This window comes from Oncorhynchus tshawytscha, linkage group LG20 (assembly GCF_018296145.1).
Source record: "Oncorhynchus tshawytscha isolate Ot180627B linkage group LG20, Otsh_v2.0, whole genome shotgun sequence".
NCBI lineage: Eukaryota > Metazoa > Chordata > Actinopteri > Salmoniformes > Salmonidae > Oncorhynchus > Oncorhynchus tshawytscha.
The window spans coordinates 8,990,789-9,008,641 of record NC_056448.1 but is presented as its reverse complement, the minus strand read 5'-3'; the positions used below and the strand labels follow the sequence as shown (position 1 = coordinate 9,008,641).

At 44.5% G+C, this 17,853-nt stretch overlaps 39 non-coding genes across 39 annotated transcripts in view; all 39 read left to right on the top strand.

Moving 5' to 3' along the window:
• Nucleotides 1-618: 618 nt before the first annotated feature.
• trnad-guc lies at nucleotides 619-690 on the top strand. The gene has a single exon. It is a non-coding gene; the product is annotated as a tRNA-Asp (tRNA).
• A 119-nt stretch (nucleotides 691-809) lies between these two features.
• On the top strand, nucleotides 810-880 carry trnag-gcc. The gene has a single exon. It is a non-coding gene; the product is annotated as a tRNA-Gly (tRNA).
• A 549-nt stretch (nucleotides 881-1,429) lies between these two features.
• On the top strand, nucleotides 1,430-1,501 carry trnad-guc. Its single transcript has one exon. It is a non-coding gene; the product is annotated as a tRNA-Asp (tRNA).
• A 116-nt stretch (nucleotides 1,502-1,617) lies between these two features.
• Nucleotides 1,618-1,688, top strand: trnag-gcc. The gene has a single exon. It is a non-coding gene; the product is annotated as a tRNA-Gly (tRNA).
• Nucleotides 1,689-2,236: 548 nt separating this feature from the next.
• On the top strand, nucleotides 2,237-2,308 carry trnad-guc. Its single transcript has one exon. It is a non-coding gene; the product is annotated as a tRNA-Asp (tRNA).
• Nucleotides 2,309-3,046: 738 nt separating this feature from the next.
• trnad-guc lies at nucleotides 3,047-3,118 on the top strand. Its single transcript has one exon. It is a non-coding gene; the product is annotated as a tRNA-Asp (tRNA).
• A 119-nt stretch (nucleotides 3,119-3,237) lies between these two features.
• Nucleotides 3,238-3,308, top strand: trnag-gcc. The gene has a single exon. It is a non-coding gene; the product is annotated as a tRNA-Gly (tRNA).
• A 548-nt stretch (nucleotides 3,309-3,856) lies between these two features.
• On the top strand, nucleotides 3,857-3,928 carry trnad-guc. The gene has a single exon. It is a non-coding gene; the product is annotated as a tRNA-Asp (tRNA).
• Nucleotides 3,929-4,047: 119 nt separating this feature from the next.
• On the top strand, nucleotides 4,048-4,118 carry trnag-gcc. Its single transcript has one exon. It is a non-coding gene; the product is annotated as a tRNA-Gly (tRNA).
• A 549-nt stretch (nucleotides 4,119-4,667) lies between these two features.
• Nucleotides 4,668-4,739, top strand: trnad-guc. Its single transcript has one exon. It is a non-coding gene; the product is annotated as a tRNA-Asp (tRNA).
• Nucleotides 4,740-4,857: 118 nt separating this feature from the next.
• Nucleotides 4,858-4,928, top strand: trnag-gcc. The gene has a single exon. It is a non-coding gene; the product is annotated as a tRNA-Gly (tRNA).
• A 741-nt stretch (nucleotides 4,929-5,669) lies between these two features.
• Nucleotides 5,670-5,740, top strand: trnag-gcc. The gene has a single exon. It is a non-coding gene; the product is annotated as a tRNA-Gly (tRNA).
• Nucleotides 5,741-6,289: 549 nt separating this feature from the next.
• On the top strand, nucleotides 6,290-6,361 carry trnad-guc. Its single transcript has one exon. It is a non-coding gene; the product is annotated as a tRNA-Asp (tRNA).
• A 126-nt stretch (nucleotides 6,362-6,487) lies between these two features.
• On the top strand, nucleotides 6,488-6,558 carry trnag-gcc. The gene has a single exon. It is a non-coding gene; the product is annotated as a tRNA-Gly (tRNA).
• Nucleotides 6,559-7,107: 549 nt separating this feature from the next.
• Nucleotides 7,108-7,179, top strand: trnad-guc. The gene has a single exon. It is a non-coding gene; the product is annotated as a tRNA-Asp (tRNA).
• Nucleotides 7,180-7,297: 118 nt separating this feature from the next.
• trnag-gcc lies at nucleotides 7,298-7,368 on the top strand. Its single transcript has one exon. It is a non-coding gene; the product is annotated as a tRNA-Gly (tRNA).
• Nucleotides 7,369-7,917: 549 nt separating this feature from the next.
• On the top strand, nucleotides 7,918-7,989 carry trnad-guc. The gene has a single exon. It is a non-coding gene; the product is annotated as a tRNA-Asp (tRNA).
• Nucleotides 7,990-8,726: 737 nt separating this feature from the next.
• Nucleotides 8,727-8,798, top strand: trnad-guc. The gene has a single exon. It is a non-coding gene; the product is annotated as a tRNA-Asp (tRNA).
• A 119-nt stretch (nucleotides 8,799-8,917) lies between these two features.
• trnag-gcc lies at nucleotides 8,918-8,988 on the top strand. The gene has a single exon. It is a non-coding gene; the product is annotated as a tRNA-Gly (tRNA).
• A 549-nt stretch (nucleotides 8,989-9,537) lies between these two features.
• Nucleotides 9,538-9,609, top strand: trnad-guc. Its single transcript has one exon. It is a non-coding gene; the product is annotated as a tRNA-Asp (tRNA).
• A 120-nt stretch (nucleotides 9,610-9,729) lies between these two features.
• On the top strand, nucleotides 9,730-9,800 carry trnag-gcc. The gene has a single exon. It is a non-coding gene; the product is annotated as a tRNA-Gly (tRNA).
• Nucleotides 9,801-10,349: 549 nt separating this feature from the next.
• trnad-guc lies at nucleotides 10,350-10,421 on the top strand. Its single transcript has one exon. It is a non-coding gene; the product is annotated as a tRNA-Asp (tRNA).
• Nucleotides 10,422-10,538: 117 nt separating this feature from the next.
• trnag-gcc lies at nucleotides 10,539-10,609 on the top strand. The gene has a single exon. It is a non-coding gene; the product is annotated as a tRNA-Gly (tRNA).
• Nucleotides 10,610-11,158: 549 nt separating this feature from the next.
• Nucleotides 11,159-11,230, top strand: trnad-guc. The gene has a single exon. It is a non-coding gene; the product is annotated as a tRNA-Asp (tRNA).
• A 120-nt stretch (nucleotides 11,231-11,350) lies between these two features.
• On the top strand, nucleotides 11,351-11,421 carry trnag-gcc. Its single transcript has one exon. It is a non-coding gene; the product is annotated as a tRNA-Gly (tRNA).
• Nucleotides 11,422-11,970: 549 nt separating this feature from the next.
• Nucleotides 11,971-12,042, top strand: trnad-guc. The gene has a single exon. It is a non-coding gene; the product is annotated as a tRNA-Asp (tRNA).
• A 119-nt stretch (nucleotides 12,043-12,161) lies between these two features.
• On the top strand, nucleotides 12,162-12,232 carry trnag-gcc. Its single transcript has one exon. It is a non-coding gene; the product is annotated as a tRNA-Gly (tRNA).
• A 549-nt stretch (nucleotides 12,233-12,781) lies between these two features.
• Nucleotides 12,782-12,853, top strand: trnad-guc. Its single transcript has one exon. It is a non-coding gene; the product is annotated as a tRNA-Asp (tRNA).
• Nucleotides 12,854-13,592: 739 nt separating this feature from the next.
• On the top strand, nucleotides 13,593-13,664 carry trnad-guc. Its single transcript has one exon. It is a non-coding gene; the product is annotated as a tRNA-Asp (tRNA).
• Nucleotides 13,665-13,783: 119 nt separating this feature from the next.
• trnag-gcc lies at nucleotides 13,784-13,854 on the top strand. Its single transcript has one exon. It is a non-coding gene; the product is annotated as a tRNA-Gly (tRNA).
• A 549-nt stretch (nucleotides 13,855-14,403) lies between these two features.
• On the top strand, nucleotides 14,404-14,475 carry trnad-guc. The gene has a single exon. It is a non-coding gene; the product is annotated as a tRNA-Asp (tRNA).
• Nucleotides 14,476-15,213: 738 nt separating this feature from the next.
• trnad-guc lies at nucleotides 15,214-15,285 on the top strand. Its single transcript has one exon. It is a non-coding gene; the product is annotated as a tRNA-Asp (tRNA).
• A 119-nt stretch (nucleotides 15,286-15,404) lies between these two features.
• trnag-gcc lies at nucleotides 15,405-15,475 on the top strand. Its single transcript has one exon. It is a non-coding gene; the product is annotated as a tRNA-Gly (tRNA).
• Nucleotides 15,476-16,024: 549 nt separating this feature from the next.
• On the top strand, nucleotides 16,025-16,096 carry trnad-guc. The gene has a single exon. It is a non-coding gene; the product is annotated as a tRNA-Asp (tRNA).
• A 119-nt stretch (nucleotides 16,097-16,215) lies between these two features.
• On the top strand, nucleotides 16,216-16,286 carry trnag-gcc. Its single transcript has one exon. It is a non-coding gene; the product is annotated as a tRNA-Gly (tRNA).
• A 549-nt stretch (nucleotides 16,287-16,835) lies between these two features.
• trnad-guc lies at nucleotides 16,836-16,907 on the top strand. Its single transcript has one exon. It is a non-coding gene; the product is annotated as a tRNA-Asp (tRNA).
• Nucleotides 16,908-17,026: 119 nt separating this feature from the next.
• Nucleotides 17,027-17,097, top strand: trnag-gcc. The gene has a single exon. It is a non-coding gene; the product is annotated as a tRNA-Gly (tRNA).
• Nucleotides 17,098-17,646: 549 nt separating this feature from the next.
• On the top strand, nucleotides 17,647-17,718 carry trnad-guc. Its single transcript has one exon. It is a non-coding gene; the product is annotated as a tRNA-Asp (tRNA).
• Nucleotides 17,719-17,837: 119 nt separating this feature from the next.
• trnag-gcc overlaps nucleotides 17,838-17,853 on the top strand; it is a 71-nt gene continuing 55 nt past the window's right edge. The window contains exon 1 of the tRNA in view: nucleotides 17,838-17,853. This exon is cut by the window's right edge and continues 55 nt beyond it. This is a non-coding gene — a tRNA (tRNA-Gly).

Here is a 17,853-nt window from a genome sequence, read left to right as displayed (position 1 = left end):
TTATTTTGTTTACTGTTTTTGTATAGTGTTTCAGTGTTCAGTGTTTTTTTATTAAAATTAATGATGAACACGTACCACGCTGAATTTTGGTCCTCCGATCCATCTCGCCTCTCCTCTTCAGAAGAAAAAAAAACCGTGACAATTATATGTAAAACATGTATCTTTCGTCAAAGTTTATGATGAGTATTTCTGTTATCTGACGTAGCTCTCTGTAATTACTCCTGATATTTTGGAGGCATTTCTGAACATGGCACCAATGTAAACCGAGATTTGTGGATATAAAAATGCATATTATCGAACAAAACATAAATGTATTGTGTAACATGATGTCATATGAGTGTCATCTGATGAAGATGATCAAAGTTTAGTGATTAATTTTATCTATAATTCTGCTTTTGTGACTATCTTTGGCTGGGAAAAATGACTGTGTTTTTTGGGATTTGGTGGTGATCTAACATACCTTAAGGGAACATTTTGACATTTGCCATATACTTTACTTTGTGCAAGGCTTTAGTTGTTAAATGGACAGATATTTATGTTAGAAGGGTTTAAGCCCAACACTCCAAACTTAGGGTTAGTACCAATGCTCCACGTTTTTCAAAGGTTCGACCCACCTTCTCCTCGTTAGTATAGTGGTGAGTATCCCCGCCTGTCACGCGGGAGACCGGGGTTCAATTCCCCGACGGGGAGAAAGGACTGCTTTTTTATAGGGTGAACAATGTTGCTGAGCCCACAAAGTGGAAAATATTCTTGGAAAAAAAGCTTTATGATACGATTTCCAGCCTTTGGGGTTAACTCACCCTTCCAAAGCATTGGTTGTTCAGTGGTAGAATTCTCGCCTGCCACGCGGGAGGCCCGGGTTCGATTCCCGGCCAATGCAAGAAGTTTTGAACAAGTCATTTCGACAAGTATGCAAACCCCTGAGGAGGAAATCTGTGTTAGATTGCCAGGCCAACAGATATCTCTGGTCTTGGGCGAATTCTCAACTGACTCTTGAAAAATACGACTTTGCTTTCATTTACAGTTTGGACATTTACTCATTCTCAGTAGACTTTGGTGAATCCATTGCAGATTTCCAGTGTGTGAGGGGATTTACTTTGTGCAAGGCTTTAGTTGTTAAATGGGAAAGAGTAACCAACTTGTCAGTGACAACTGTCTTGAGTTTGGCATTTGTGACAATGTCCTGGGATTTCCCACAAACACCTCACCTTCTAACTAGTATTGTGTGGCTTGTGAGCAGTATAGAGCAAAATCGATTACATGTACGTGTTTGTGAGAGTCTCAGCTTTCCATAGAGGGGGCGCAGTAGTTCCTAGCTCCAACCATTCAGTCTCTACAGATATTTATGTTAGAAGGGTTTAAGCCCAACACTCCAAACTTAGGGTTAGTACCAATGCTCCACGTTTTTTCAAAGGTTCGACCCACCTTCTCCTCGTTAGTATAGTGGTGAGTATCCCCGCCTGTCACGCGGGAGACCGGGGTTCAATTCCCCGACGGGGAGAAAGGACTTTTTTATAGGGTGAACAATGTTGCTGAGCCCACAAAGTGGAAAATATTCTTGGAAAAAAAGCTTTATGATACGATTTCCAGCCTTTGGGGTTAACTCACCCTTCCAAAGCATTGGTTGTTCAGTGGTAGAATTCTCGCCTGCCACGCGGGAGGCCCGGGTTCGATTCCCGGCCAATGCAAGAAGTTTTGAACAAGTCATTTCGACAAGTATGCAAACCCCTGAGGAGGAAATCTGTGTTAGATTGCCAGGCCAACAGATATCTCTGGTCTTGGGCGAATTCTCAACTGACTCTTGAAAAATACGACTTTGCTTTCATTTACAGTTTGGACATTTACTCATTCTCAGTAGACTTTGGTGAATCCATTGCAGATTTCCAGTGTGTGAGGGGATTTACTTTGTGCAAGGCTTTAGTTGTTAAATGGGAAAGAGTAACCAACTTGTCAGTGACAACTGTCTTGAGTTTGGCATTTGTGAAATGTCCTGGGATTTCCCACAAACACCTCACCTTCTAACTAGTATTGTGTGGCTTGTGAGCAGTATAGAGCAAAATCGATTACATGTACGTGTTTGTGAGAGTCTCAGCTTTCCATAGAGGGGGCGCAGTAGTTCCTAGCTCCAACCATTCAGTCTCTACAGATATTTATGTTAGAAGGGTTTAAGCCCAACACTCCAAACTTAGGGTTAGTACCAATGCTCCACGTTTTTTCAAAGGTTCGACCCACCTTCTCCTCGTTAGTATAGTGGTGAGTATCCCCGCCTGTCACGCGGGAGACCGGGGTTCAATTCCCCGACGGGGAGAAAGGACTGCTTTTTTATAGGGTGAACAATGTTGCTGAGCCCACAAAGTGGAAAATATTCTTGGAAAAAAAGCTTTATGATACGATTTCCAGCCTTTGGGGTTAACTCACCCTTCCAAAGCATTGGTTGTTCAGTGGTAGAATTCTCGCCTGCCACGCGGGAGGCCCGGGTCGATTCCCGGCCAATGCAAGAAGTTTTGAACAAGTCATTTCGACAAGTATGCAAACCCCTGAGGAGGAAATCTGTGTTAGATTGCCAGGCCAACAGATATCTCTGGTCTTGGGCGAATTCTCAACTGACTCTTGAAAAATACGACTTTGCTTTCATTTACAGTTTGGACATTTACTCATTCTCAGTAGACTTTGGTGAATCCATTGCAGATTTCCAGTGTGTGAGGGGATTTACTTTGTGCAAGGCTTTAGTTGTTAAATGGGAAAGAGTAACCAACTTGTCAGTGACAACTGTCTTGAGTTTGGCATTTGTGACAATGTCCTGGGATTTCCCACAAACACCTCACCTTCTAACTAGTATTGTGTGGCTTGTGAGCAGTATAGAGCAAAATCGATTACATGTACGTGTTTGTGAGAGTCTCAGCTTTCCATAGAGGGGGCGCAGTAGTTCCTAGCTCCAACCATTCAGTCTCTACAGATATTTATGTTAGAAGGGTTTAAGCCCAACACTCCAAACTTAGGGTTAGTACCAATGCTCCACGTTTTTTCAAAGGTTCGACCCACCTTCTCCTCGTTAGTATAGTGGTGAGTATCCCCGCCTGTCACGCGGGAGACCGGGGTTCAATTCCCCGACGGGGAGAAAGGACTGCTTTTTTATAGGGTGAACAATGTTGCTGAGCCCACAAAGTGGAAAATATTCTTGGAAAAAAAGCTTTATGATACGATTTCCAGCCTTTGGGGTTAACTCACCCTTCCAAAGCATTGGTTGTTCAGTGGTAGAATTCTCGCCTGCCACGCGGGAGGCCCGGGTTCGATTCCCGGCCAATGCAAGAAGTTTTGAACAAGTCATTTCGACAAGTATGCAAACCCCTGAGGAGGAAATCTGTGTTAGATTGCCAGGCCAACAGATATCTCTGGTCTTGGGCGAATTCTCAACTGACTCTTGAAAAATACGACTTTGCTTTCATTTACAGTTTGGACATTTACTCATTCTAGTAGACTTTGGTGAATCCATTGCAGATTTCCAGTGTGTGAGGGGATTTACTTTGTGCAAGGCTTTAGTTGTTAAATGGGAAAGAGTAACCAACTTGTCAGTGACAACTGTCTTGAGTTTGGCATTTGTGACAATGTCCTGGGATTTCCCACAAACACCTCACCTTCTAACTAGTATTGTGTGGCTTGTGAGCAGTATAGAGCAAAATCGATTACATGTACGTGTTTGTGAGAGTCTCAGCTTTCCATAGAGGGGGCGCAGTAGTTCCTAGCTCCAACCATTCAGTCTCTACAGATATTTATGTTAGAAGGGTTTAAGCCCAACACTCCAAACTTAGGGTTAGTACCAATGCTCCACGTTTTTTCAAAGGTTCGACCCACCTTCTCCTCGTTAGTATAGTGGTGAGTATCCCCGCCTGTCACGCGGGAGACCGGGGTTCAATTCCCCGACGGGGAGAAAGGACTGCTTTTTTATAGGGTGAACAATGTTGCTGAGCCCACAAAGTGGAAAATATTCTTGGAAAAAAAGCTTTATGATACGATTTCCAGCCTTTGGGGTTAACTCACCCTTCCAAAGCATTGGTTGTTCAGTGGTAGAATTCTCGCCTGCCACGCGGGAGGCCCGGGTTCGATTCCCGGCCAATGCAAGAAGTTTTGAACAAGTCATTTCGACAAGTATGCAAACCCCTGAGGAGGAAATCTGTGTTAGATTGCCAGGCCAACAGATATCTCTGGTCTTGGGCGAATTCTCAACTGACTCTTGAAAAATACGACTTTGCTTTCATTTACAGTTTGGACATTTACTCATTCTCAGTAGACTTTGGTGAATCCATTGCAGATTTCCAGTGTGTGAGGGGATTTACTTTGTGCAAGGCTTTAGTTGTTAAATGGGAAAGAGTAACCAACTTGTCAGTGACAACTGTCTTGAGTTTGGCATTTGTGACAATGTCCTGGGATTTCCCACAAACACCTCACCTTCTAACTAGTATTGTGTGGCTTGTGAGCGGTATAGAGCAAAATCGATTACATGTACGTGTTTGTGAGAGTCTCAGCTTTCCATAGAGGGGGCGCAGTAGTTCCTAGCTCCAACCATTCAGTCTCTACAGATATTTATGTTAGAAGGGTTTAAGCCCAACACTCCAAACTCAGGGTTAGTACCAATGCTCCACGTTTTTTCAAAGGTTCGACCCACCTTCTCCTCGTTAGTATAGTGGTGAGTATCCCCGCCTGTCACGCGGGAGACCGGGGTTCAATTCCCCGACGGGGAGAAAGGACTGCTTTTTTATAGGGTGAACACTGTTGCTGAGCCCACAAAGTGGAAAATATGCTTGGAAAAAAGCTTTATGATACGATTTCCAGCCTTTGGGGTTAACTCACCCTTCCAAAGCATTGGTTGTTCAGTGGTAGAATTCTCGCCTGCCACGCGGGAGGCCCGGGTTCGATTCCCGGCCAATGCAAGAAGTTTTGAACAAGTCATTTCGACAAGTATGCAAACCCCTGAGGAGGAAATCTGTGTTAGATTGCCAGGCCAACAGATATCTCTGGTCTTGGGCGAATTCTCAACTGACTCTTGAAAAATACGACTTTGCTTTCATTTACAGTTTGGACATTTACTCATTCTCAGTAGACTTTGGTGAATCCATTGCAGATTTCCAGTGTGTGAGGGGATTTACTTTGTGCAAGGCTTTAGTTGTTAAATGGGAAAGAGTAACCAACTTGTCAGTGACAACTGTCTTGAGTTTGGCATTTGTGACAATGTCCTGGGATTTCCCACAAACACCTCACCTTCTAACTAGTATTGTGTGGCTTGTGAGCAGTATAGAGCAAAATCGATTACATGTACGTGTTTGTGAGAGTCTCAGCTTTCCATAGAGAGGGGGCGCAGTAGTTCCTAGCTCCAACCATTCAGTCTCTACAGATATTTATGTTAGAAGGGTTTAAGCCCAACACTCCAAACTTAGGGTTAGTACCAATGCTCCACGTTTTTTCAAGGTTCGACCCACCTTCTCCTCGTTAGTATAGTGGTGAGTATCCCCGCCTGTCACGCGGGAGACCAGGGTTCAATTCCCCGACGGGGAGAAAGGACCACTTTTTTATAGGGTGAACAATGTTGCTGAGCCCACAAAGTGGAAAATATTCTTGGAAAAAAAGCTTTATGATACGATTTCCAGCCTTTGGGGTTAACTCACCCTTCCAAAGCATTGGTTGTTCAGTGGTAGAATTCTCGCCTGCCACGCGGGAGGCCCGGGTTCGATTCCCGGCCAATGCAAGAAGTTTTGAACATGTAATTTCGACAAGTATGCAAACCCCTGAGGAGGAAATCTGTGTTAGATTGCCAGGCCAACAGAAATCTCTGGTCTTGGGCGAATTCTTAACTGACTCTTGAAAAATACGACTTTGCTTTCATTTACAGTTTGGACATTTACTCATTCTCAGTAGACTTTGGTGAATCCATTGCAGATTTCCAGTGTGTGAGGGGATTTACTTTGTGCAAGGCTTTAGTTGTTAAATGGGAAAGAGTAACCAACTTGTCAGTGACAACTGTCTTGAGTTTGGCATTTGTGACAATGTCCTGGGATTTCCCACAAACACCTCACCTTCTAACTAGTATTGTGTGGCTTGTGAGCAGTATAGAGCAAAATCGATTACATGTACGTGTTTGTGAGAGTCTCAGCTTTCCATAGAGGGGGCGCAGTAGTTCCTAGCTCCAACCATTCAGTCTCTACAGATATTTATGTTAGAAGGGTTTAAGCCCAACACTCCAAACTTAGGGTTAGTACCAATGCTCCACGTTTTTTCAAAGGTTCGACCCACCTTCTCCTCGTTAGTATAGTGGTGAGTATCCCCGCCTGTCACGCGGGAGACCGGGGTTCAATTCCCCGACGGGGAGAAAGGACTGCTTTTTTATAGGGTGAACAATGTTGCTGAGCCCACAAAGTGGAAAATATTCTTGGAAAAAAAGCTTTATGATACGATTTCCAGCCTTTGGGGTTTGGGGTTAACTCACCCTTCCAAAGCATTGGTTGTTCAGTGGTAGAATTCTCGCCTGCCACGCGGGAGGCCCGGGTTCGATTCCCGGCCAATGCAAGAAGTTTTGAACAAGTCATTTCGACAAGTATGCAAACCCCTGAGGAGGAAATCTGTGTTAGATTGCCAGGCCAACAGATATCTCTGGTCTTGGGCGAATTCTCAACTGACTCTTGAAAAATACGACTTTGCTTTCATTTACAGTTTGGACATTTACTCATTCTCAGTAGACTTTGGTGAATCCATTGCAGATTTCCAGTGTGTGAGGGGATTTACTTTGTGCAAGGCTTTAGTTGTTAAATGGGAAAGAGTAACCAACTTGTCAGTGACAACTGTCTTGAGTTTGGCATTTGTGACAATGTCCTGGGATTTCCCACAAACACCTCACCTTCTAACTAGTATTGTGTGGCTTGTGAGCAGTATAGAGCAAAATCGATTACATGTACGTGTTTGTGAGAGTCTCAGCTTTCCATAGAGGGGGCGCAGTAGTTCCTAGCTCCAACCATTCAGTCTCTACAGATATTTATGTTAGAAGGGTTTAAGCCCAACACTCCAAACTTAGGGTTAGTACCAATGCTCCACGTTTTTTCAAAGGTTCGACCCACCTTCTCCTCGTTAGTATAGTGGTGAGTATCCCCGCCTGTCACGCGGGAGACCGGGGTTCAATTCCCCGACGGGGAGAAAGGACACTTTTTTATAGGGTGAACAATGTTGCTGAGCCCACAAAGTGGAAAATATTCTTGGAAAAAAAGCTTTATGATACGATTTCCATCCTTTGGGGTTAACTCACCCTTCCAAAGCATTGGTTGTTCAGTGGTAGAATTCTCGCCTGCCACGCGGGAGGCCCGGGTTCGATTCCCGGCCAATGCAAGAAGTTTTGAACATGTAATTTCGACAAGTATGCAAACCCCTGAGGAGGAAATCTGTGTTAGATTGCCAGGCCAACAGATATCTCTGGTCTTGGGCGAATTCTCAACTGACTCTTGAAAAATACGACTTTGCTTTCATTTACAGTTTGGACATTTACTCATTCTCAGTAGACTTTGGTGAATCCATTGCAGATTTCCAGTGTGTGAGGGGATTTACTTTGTGCAAGGCTTTAGTTGTTAAATGGGAAAGAGTAACCAACTTGTCAGTGACAACTGTCTTGAGTTTGGCATTTGTGACAATGTCCTGGGATTTCCCACAAACACCTCACCTTCTAACTAGTATTGTGTGGCTTGTGAGCAGTATAGAGCAAAATCGATTACATGTACGTGTTTGTGAGAGTCTCAGCTTTCCATAGAGGGGGCGCAGTAGTTCCTAGCTCCAACCATTCAGTCTCTACAGATATTTATGTTAGAAGGGTTTAAGCCCAACACTCCAAACTTAGGGTTAGTACCAATGCTCCACGTTTTTTCAAAGGTTCGACCCACCTTCTCCTCGTTAGTATAGTGGTGAGTATCCCCGCCTGTCACGCGGGAGACCGGGGTTCAATTCCCCGACGGGGAGAAAGGACCGCTTTTTTATAGGGTGAACAATGTTGCTGAGCCCACAAAGTGGAAAATATTCTTGGAAAAAAAGCTTTATGATACGATTTCCAGCCTTTGGGGTTAACTCACCCTTCCAAAGCATTGGTTGTTCAGTGGTAGAATTCTCCTGCCACGCGGGAGGCCCGGGTTCGATTCCCGGCCAATGCAAGAAGTTTTGAACATGTAATTTCGACAAGTATGCAAACCCCTGAGGAGGAAATCTGTGTTAGATTGCCAGGCCAACAGATATCTCTGGTCTTGGGCGAATTCTCAACTGACTCTTGAAAAATACGACTTTGCTTTCATTTACAGTTTGGACATTTACTCATTCTCAGTAGACTTTGGTGAATCCATTGCAGATTTCCAGTGTGTGAGGGGATTTACTTTGTGCAAGGCTTTAGTTGTTAAATGGGAAAGAGTAACCAACTTGTCAGTGACAACTGTCTTGAGTTTGGCATTTGTGACAATGTCCTGGGATTTCCCACAAACACCTCACCTTCTAACTAGTATTGTGTGGCTTGTGAGCAGTATAGAGCAAAATCGATTACATGTACGTGTTTGTGAGAGTCTCAGCTTTCCATAGAGGGGGCGCAGTAGTTCCTAGCTCCAACCATTCAGTCTCTACAGATATTTATGTTAGAAGGGTTTAAGCCCAACACTCCAAACTTAGGGTTAGTACCAATGCTCCACGTTTTTTCAAAGGTTCGACCCACCTTCTCCTCGTTAGTATAGTGGTGAGTATCCCCGCCTGTCACGCGGGAGACCGGGGTTCAATTCCCCGACGGGGAGAAAGGACTGCTTTTTTATAGGGTGAACAATGTTGCTGAGCCCACAAAGTGGAAAATATTCTTGGAAAAAAAGCTTTATGATACGATTTCCAGCCTTTGGGGTTAACTCACCCTTCCAAAGCATTGGTTGTTCAGTGGTAGAATTCTCGCCTGCCACGCGGGAGGCCCGGGTTCGATTCCCGGCCAATGCAAGAAGTTTTGAACAAGTCATTTCGACAAGTATGCAAACCCCTGAGGAGGAAATCTGTGTTAGATTGCCAGGCCAACAGATATCTCTGGTCTTGGGCGAATTCTCAACTGACTCTTGAAAAATACGACTTTGCTTTCATTTACAGTTTGGACATTTACTCATTCTCAGTAGACTTTGGTGAATCCATTGCAGATTTCCAGTGTGTGAGGGGATTTACTTTGTGCAAGGCTTTAGTTGTTAAATGGGAAAGAGTAACCAACTTGTCAGTGACAACTGTCTTGAGTTTGGCATTTGTGACAATGTCCTGGGATTTCCCACAAACACCTCACCTTCTAACTAGTATTGTGTGGCTTGTGAGCAGTATAGAGCAAAATCGATTACATGTACGTGTTTGTGAGAGTCTCAGCTTTCCATAGAGGGGGCGCAGTAGTTCCTAGCTCCAACCATTCAGTCTCTACAGATATTTATGTTAGAAGGGTTTAAGCCCAACACTCCAAACTTAGGGTTAGTACCAATGCTCCACGTTTTTTCAAAGGTTCGACCCACCTTCTCCTCGTTAGTATAGTGGTGAGTATCCCCGCCTGTCACGCGGGAGACCGGGGTTCAATTCCCCGACGGGGAGAAAGGACTGCTTTTTTATAGGGGTGAACAATGTTGCTGAGCCCACAAAGTGGAAAATATTCTTGGAAAAAAAGCTTTATGATACGATTTCCAGCCTTTGGGGTTAACTCACCCTTCCAAAGCATTGGTTGTTCAGTGGTAGAATTCTCGCCTGCCACGCGGGAGGCCCGGGTTCGATTCCCGGCCAATGCAAGAAGTTTTGAACATGTAATTTCGACAAGTATGCAAACCCCTGAGGAGGAAATCTGTGTTAGATTGCCAGGCCAACAGAAATCTCTGGTCTTGGGCGAATTCTCAACTGACTCTTGAAAAATACGACTTTGCTTTCATTTACAGTTTGGACATTTACTCATTCTCAGTAGACTTTGGTGAATCCATTGCAGATTTCCAGTGTGTGAGGGGATTTACTTTGTGCAAGGCTTTAGTTGTTAAATGGGAAAGAGTAACCAACTTGTCAGTGACAACTGTCTTGAGTTTGGCATTTGTGACAATGTCCTGGGATTTCCCACAAACACCTCACCTTCTAACTAGTATTGTGTGGCTTGTGAGCAGTATAGAGCAAAATCGATTACATGTACGTGTTTGTGAGAGTCTCAGCTTTCCATAGAGGGGGCGCAGTAGTTCCTAGCTCCAACCATTCAGTCTCTACAGATATTTATGTTAGAAGGGTTTAAGCCCAACACTCCAAACTTAGGGTTAGTACCAATGCTCCACGTTTTTTCAAAGGTTCGACCCACCTTCTCCTCGTTAGTATAGTGGTGAGTATCCCCGCCTGTCACGCGGGAGACCGGGGTTCAATTCCCCGACGGGGAGAAAGGACCTTTTTTATAGGGTGAACAATGTTGCTGAGCCCACAAAGTGGAAAATATTCTTGGAAAAAAAGCTTTATGATACGATTTCCAGCCTTTGGGGTTAACTCACCCTTCCAAAGCATTGGTTGTTCAGTGGTAGAATTCTCGCCTGCCACGCGGGAGGCCCGGGTTCGATTCCCGGCCAATGCAAGAAGTTTTGAACATGTAATTTCGACAAGTATGCAAACCCCTGAGGAGGAAATCTGTGTTAGATTGCCAGGCCAACAGAAATCTCTGGTCTTGGGCGAATTCTCAACTGACTCTTGAAAAATACGACTTTGCTTTCATTTACAGTTTGGACATTTACTCATTCTCAGTAGACTTTGGTGAATCCATTGCAGATTTCCAGTGTGTGAGGGGATTTACTTTGTGCAAGGCTTTAGTTGTTAAATGGGAAAGAGTAACCAACTTGTCAGTGACAACTGTCTTGAGTTTGGCATTTGTGACAATGTCCTGGGATTTCCCACAAACACCTCACCTTCTAACTAGTATTGTGTGGCTTGTGAGCAGTATAGAGCAAAATCGATTACATGTACGTGTTTGTGAGAGTCTCAGCTTTCCATAGAGGGGGCGCAGTAGTTCCTAGCTCCAACCATTCAGTCTCTACAGATATTTATGTTAGAAGGGTTTAAGCCCAACACTCCAAACTTAGGGTTAGTACCAATGCTCCACGTTTTTTCAAAGGTTCGACCCACCTTCTCCTCGTTAGTATAGTGGTGAGTATCCCCGCCTGTCACGCGGGAGACCGGGGTTCAATTCCCCGACGGGGAGAAAGGACCTGCTTTTTTATAGGGTGAACAATGTTGCTGAGCCCACAAAGTGGAAAATATTCTTGGAAAAAAAGCTTTATGATACGATTTCCATCCTTTGGGGTTAACTCACCCTTCCAAAGCATTGGTTGTTCAGTGGTAGAATTCTCGCCTGCCACGCGGGAGGCCCGGGTTCGATTCCCGGCCAATGCAAGAAGTTTTGAACATGTAATTTCGACAAGTATGCAAACCCCTGAGGAGGAAATCTGTGTTAGATTGCCAGGCCAACAGATATCTCTGGTCTTGGGCGAATTCTCAACTGACTCTTGAAAAATACGACTTTGCTTTCATTTACAGTTTGGACATTTACTCATTCTCAGTAGACTTTGGTGAATCCATTGCAGATTTCCAGTGTGTGAGGGGATTTACTTTGTGCAAGGCTTTAGTTGTTAAATGGGAAAGAGTAACCAACTTGTCAGTGACAACTGTCTTGAGTTTGGCATTTGTGACAATGTCCTGGGATTTCCCACAAACACCTCACCTTCTAACTAGTATTGTGTGGCTTGTGAGCAGTATAGAGCAAAATCGATTACATGTACGTGTTTGTGAGAGTCTCAGCTTTCCATAGAGGGGGCGCAGTAGTTCCTAGCTCCAACCATTCAGTCTCTACAGATATTTATGTTAGAAGGGTTTAAGCCCAACACTCCAAACTTAGGGTTAGTACCAATGCTCCACGTTTTTTCAAAGGTTCGACCCACCTTCTCCTCGTTAGTATAGTGGTGAGTATCCCCGCCTGTCACGCGGGAGACCGGGGTTCAATTCCCCGACGGGGAGAAAGGACCGCTTTTTTATAGGGTGAACAATGTTGCTGAGCCCACAAAGTGGAAAATATTCTTGGAAAAAAAGCTTTATGATACGATTTCCAGCCTTTGGGGTTAACTCACCCTTCCAAAGCATTGGTTGTTCAGTGGTAGAATTCTCGCCTGCCACGCGGGAGGCCCGGGTTCGATTCCCGGCCAATGCAAGAAGTTTTGAACATGTAATTTCGACAAGTATGCAAACCCCTGAGGAGGAAATCTGTGTTAGATTGCCAGGCCAACAGAAATCTCTGGTCTTGGGCGAATTCTCAACTGACTCTTGAAAAATACGACTTTGCTTTCATTTACAGTTTGGACATTTACTCATTCTCAGTAGACTTTGGTGAATCCATTGCAGATTTCCAGTGTGTGAGGGGATTTACTTTGTGCAAGGCTTTAGTTGTTAAATGGGAAAGAGTAACCAACTTGTCAGTGACAACTGTCTTGAGTTTGGCATTTGTGACAATGTCCTGGGATTTCCCACAAACACCTCACCTTCTAACTAGTATTGTGTGGCTTGTGAGCAGTATAGAGCAAAATCGATTACATGTACGTGTTTGTGAGAGTCTCAGCTTTCCATAGAGGGGGCGCAGTAGTTCCTAGCTCCAACCATTCAGTCTCTACAGATATTTATGTTAGAAGGGTTTAAGCCCAACACTCCAAACTTAGGGTTAGTACCAATGCTCCACGTTTTTTCAAAGGTTCGACCCACCTTCTCCTCGTTAGTATAGTGGTGAGTATCCCCGCCTGTCACGCGGGAGACCGGGGTTCAATTCCCCGACGGGGAGAAAGGACCGCTTTTTTATAGGGTGAACAATGTTGCTGAGCCCACAAAGTGGAAAATATTCTTGGAAAAAAAGCTTTATGATACGATTTCCAGCCTTTGGGGTTAACTCACCCTTCCAAAGCATTGGTTGTTCAGTGGTAGAATTCTCGCCTGCCATGCGGGAGGCCCGGGTTCGATTCCCGGCCAATGCAAGAAGTTTTGAACATGTAATTTCGACAAGTATGCAAACCCCTGAGGAGGAAATCTGTGTTAGATTGCCAGGCCAACAGATATCTCTGGTCTTGGGCGAATTCTCAACTGACTCTTGAAAAATACGACTTTGCTTTCATTTACAGTTTGGACATTTACTCATTCTCAGTAGACTTTGGTGAATCCATTGCAGATTTCCAGTGTGTGAGGGGATTTACTTTGTGCAAGGCTTTAGTTGTTAAATGGGAAAGAGTAACCAACTTGTCAGTGACAACTGTCTTGAGTTTGGCATTTGTGACAATGTCCTGGGATTTCCCACAAACACCTCACCTTCTAACTAGTATTGTGTGGCTTGTGAGCGGTATAGAGCAAAATCGATTACATGTACGTGTTTGTGAGAGTCTCAGCTTTCCATAGAGGGGGCGCAGTAGTTCCTAGCTCCAACCATTCAGTCTCTACAGATATTTATGTTAGAAGGGTTTAAGCCCAACACTCCAAACTTAGGGTTAGTACCAATGCTCCACGTTTTTTCAAAGGTTCGACCCACCTTCTCCTCGTTAGTATAGTGGTGAGTATCCCCGCCTGTCACGCGGGAGACCGGGGTTCAATTCCCCGACGGGGAGAAAGGACCACTTTTTTATAGGGTGAACAATGTTGCTGAGCCCACAAAGTGGAAAATATTCTTGGAAAAAAAGCTTTATGATACGATTTCCAGCCTTTGGGGTTAACTCACCCTTCCAAAGCATTGGTTGTTCAGTGGTAGAATTCTCGCCTGCCACGCGGGAGGCCCGGGTTCGATTCCCGGCCAATGCAAGAAGTTTTGAACATGTAATTTCGACAAGTATGCAAACCCCTGAGGAGGAAATCTGTGTTAGATTGCCAGGCCAACAGAAATCTCTGGTCTTGGGCGAATTCTCAACTGACTCTTGAAAAATACGACTTTGCTTTCATTTACAGTTTGGACATTTACTCATTCTCAGTAGACTTTGGTGAATCCATTGCAGATTTCCAGTGTGTGAGGGGATTTACTTTGTGCAAGGCTTTAGTTGTTAAATGGGAAAGAGTAACCAACTTGTCAGTGACAACTGTCTTGAGTTTGGCATTTGTGACAATGTCCTGGGATTTCCCACAAACACCTCACCTTCTAACTAGTATTGTGTGGCTTGTGAGCAGTATAGAGCAAAATCGATTACATGTACGTGTTTGTGAGAGTCTCAGCTTTCCATAGAGGGGGCGCAGTAGTTCCTAGCTCCAACCATTCAGTCTCTACAGATATTTATGTTAGAAGGGTTTAAGCCCAACACTCCAAACTTAGGGTTAGTACCAATGCTCCACGTTTTTTCAAAGGTTCGACCCACCTTCTCCTCGTTAGTATAGTGGTGAGTATCCCCGCCTGTCACGCGGGAGACCGGGGTTCAATTCCCCGACGGGGAGAAAGGACCACTTTTTTATAGGGTGAACAATGTTGCTGAGCCCACAAAGTGGAAAATATTCTTGGAAAAAAAGCTTTATGATACGATTTCCAGCCTTTGGGGTTAACTCACCCTTCCAAAGCATTGGTTGTTCAGTGGTAGAATTCTCGCCTGCCATGCGGGAGTCCCGGGTTCGATTCCCGGCCAATGCAAGAAGTTTTGAACATGTAATTTCGACAAGTATGCAAACCCCTGAGGAGGAAATCTGTGTTAGATTGCCAGGCCAACAGAAATCTCTGGTCTTGGGCGAATTCTCAACTGACTCTTGAAAAATACGACTTTGCTTTCATTTACAGTTTGGACATTTACTCATTCTCAGTAGACTTTGGTGAATCCATTGCAGATTTCCAGTGTGTGAGGGGATTTACTTTGTGCAAGGCTTTAGTTGTTAAATGGGAAAGAGTAACCAACTTGTCAGTGACAACTGTCTTGAGTTTGGCATTTGTGACAATGTCCTGGGATTTCCCACAAACACCTCACCTTCTAACTAGTATTGTGTGGCTTGTGAGCGGTATAGAGCAAAATCGATTACATGTACGTGTTTGTGAGAGTCTCAGCTTTCCATAGAGGGGGCGCAGTAGTTCCTACTCCAACCATTCAGTCTCTACAGATATTTATGTTAGAAGGGTTTAAGCCCAACACTCCAAACTTAGGGTTAGTACCAATGCTCCACGTTTTTTCAAAGGTTCGACCCACCTTCTCCTCGTTAGTATAGTGGTGAGTATCCCCGCCTGTCACGCGGGAGACCGGGGTTCAATTCCCCGACGGGGAGAAAGGACCGCTTTTTTATAGGGTGAACAATGTTGCTGAGCCCACAAAGTGGAAAATATTCTTGGAAAAAAAGCTTTATGATACGATTTCCAGCCTTTGGGGTTAACTCACCCTTCCAAAGCATTGGTTGTTCAGTGGTAGAATTCTCGCCTGCCACGCGGGAGGCCCGGGTTCGATTCCCGGCCAATGCAAGAAGTTTTGAACAAGTCATTTCGACAAGTATGCAAACCCCTGAGGAGGAAATCTGTGTTAGATTGCCAGGCCAACAGATATCTCTGGTCTTGGGCGAATTCTCAACTGACTCTTGAAAAATACGACTTTGCTTTCATTTACAGTTTGGACATTTACTCATTCTCAGTAGACTTTGGTGAATCCATTGCAGATTTCCAGTGTGTGAGGGGATTTACTTTGTGCAAGGCTTTAGTTGTTAAATGGGAAAGAGTAACCAACTTGTCAGTGACAACTGTCTTGAGTTTGGCATTTGTGACAATGTCCTGGGATTTCCCACAAACACCTCACCTTCTAACTAGTATTGTGTGGCTTGTGAGCAGTATAGAGCAAAATCGATTACATGTACGTGTTTGTGAGAGTCTCAGCTTTCCATAGAGGGGGCGCAGTAGTTCCTAGCTCCAACCATTCAGTCTCTACAGATATTTATGTTAGAAGGGTTTAAGCCCAACACTCCAAACTTAGGGTTAGTACCAATGCTCCACGTTTTTTCAAAGGTTCGACCCACCTTCTCCTCGTTAGTATAGTGGTGAGTATCCCCGCCTGTCACGCGGGAGACCGGGGTTCAATTCCCCGACGGGGAGAAAGGACTGCTTTTTTATAGGGTGAACAATGTTGCTGAGCCCACAAAGTGGAAAATATTCTTGGAAAAAAAGCTTTATGATACGATTTCCAGCCTTTGGGGTTAACTCACCCTTCCAAAGCATTGGTTGTTCAGTGGTAGAATTCTCGCCTGCCACGCGGGAGGCCCGGGTTCGATTCCCGGCCAATGCAAGAAGTTTTGAACATGTAATTTCGACAAGTATGCAAACCCCTGAGGAGGAAATCTGTGTTAGATTGCCAGGCCAACAGATATCTCTGGTCTTGGGCGAATTCTCAACTGACTCTTGAAAAATACGACTTTGCTTTCATTTACAGTTTGGACATTTACTCATTCTCAGTAGACTTTGGTGAATCCATTGCAGATTTCCAGTGTGTGAGGGGATTTACTTTGTGCAAGGCTTTAGTTGTTAAATGGGAAAGAGTAACCAACTTGTCAGTGACAACTGTCTTGAGTTTGGCATTTGTGACAATGTCCTGGGATTTCCCACAAACACCTCACCTTCTAACTAGTATTGTGTGGCTTGTGAGCGGTATAGAGCAAAATCGATTACATGTACGTGTTTGTGAGAGTCTCAGCTTTCCATAGAGGGGGCGCAGTAGTTCCTAGCTCCAACCATTCAGTCTCTACAGATATTTATGTTAGAAGGGTTTAAGCCCAACACTCCAAACTTAGGGTTAGTACCAATGCTCCACGTTTTTTCAAAGGTTCGACCCACCTTCTCCTCGTTAGTATAGTGGTGAGTATCCCCGCCTGTCACGCGGGAGACCGGGGTTCAATTCCCCGACGGGGAGAAAGGACTGCTTTTTTATAGGGTGAACAATGTTGCTGAGCCCACAAAGTGGAAAATATTCTTGGAAAAAAAGCTTTATGATACGATTTCCAGCCTTTGGGGTTAACTCACCCTTCCAAAGCATTGGTTGTTCAGTGGTAGAATTCTCGCCTGCCACGCGGGAGGCCCGGGTTCGATTCCCGGCCAATGCAAGAAGTTTTGAACATGTAATTTCGACAAGTATGCAAACCCCTGAGGAGGAAATCTGTGTTAGATTGCCAGGCCAACAGAAATCTCTGGTCTTGGGCGAATTCTTAACTGACTCTTGAAAAATACGACTTTGCTTTCATTTACAGTTTGGACATTTACTCATTCTCAGTAGACTTTGGTGAATCCATTGCAGATTTCCAGTGTGTGAGGGGATTTACTTTGTGCAAGGCTTTAGTTGTTAAATGGGAAAGAGTAACCAACTTGTCAGTGACAACTGTCTTGAGTTTGGCATTTGTGACAATGTCCTGGGATTTCCCACAAACACCTCACCTTCTAACTAGTATTGTGTGGCTTGTGAGCAGTATAGAGCAAAATCGATTACATGTACGTGTTTGTGAGAGTCTCAGCTTTCCATAGAGGGGGCGCAGTAGTTCCTAGCTCCAACCATTCAGTCTCTACAGATATTTATGTTAGAAGGGTTTAAGCCCAACACTCCAAACTTAGGGTTAGTACCAATGCTCCACGTTTTTTCAAAGGTTCGACCCACCTTCTCCTCGTTAGTATAGTGGTGAGTATCCCCGCCTGTCACGCGGGAGACCGGGGTTCAATTCCCCGACGGGGAGAAAGGACTGCTTTTTTATAGGGTGAACAATGTTGCTGAGCCCACAAAGTGGAAAATATTCTTGGAAAAAAAGCTTTATGATACGATTTCCAGCCTTTGGGGTTAACTCACCCTTCCAAAGCATTGGTTGTTCAGT